This window comes from Herpailurus yagouaroundi, unplaced genomic scaffold, assembly GCF_014898765.1.
Source record: "Herpailurus yagouaroundi ecotype Mexico unplaced genomic scaffold, PumYag 142, whole genome shotgun sequence".
NCBI lineage: Eukaryota > Metazoa > Chordata > Mammalia > Carnivora > Felidae > Herpailurus > Herpailurus yagouaroundi.
In genome coordinates this window covers 11,120,884-11,121,355 of record NW_024412397.1, presented here as the reverse complement: position 1 = coordinate 11,121,355, position 472 = coordinate 11,120,884, and positions in this window count along the sequence as shown.

Here is a 472-nt window from a genome sequence, read left to right as displayed (position 1 = left end):
AAAGAAAAGAAAAGAAAAGAAAAGAAAAGAAAAGAAAAGAAAAGAAAAAAGAAAAATATGTGCCCTTGATGCTGGGAATAAACCCTACAAATATCCAGGAACCATCCACTTTGGGAATATTTTTAGGATTCTTGTAGTCAGGACATCTGCCCACCCCCCTGACGTTCCCATCCCTTATCACAAGAAGGACATATGATGCTCCCTGTTAAGCCTCTTTTGTGATGAAGGCAACACACTTCACATTTAAGGACAGTGCAGGGCGCCTAGGTGGCTCAGTTGGTTGAGTGTCCAACTCTTGATTTTTGGCTCAGGTCATGATCCCAGGATTGTGGGATCGAGCTCTGAGTTAAGCATGGAGCCTGCTTAAGATTCTCTCTCTTTCTTTCTGCCCCCTCCCCTGATCACACTATCTCTCTCAAATAAAGTAAAATAAAATAAAATAAAATAAAATAAAATAAAATAAAATAAAATA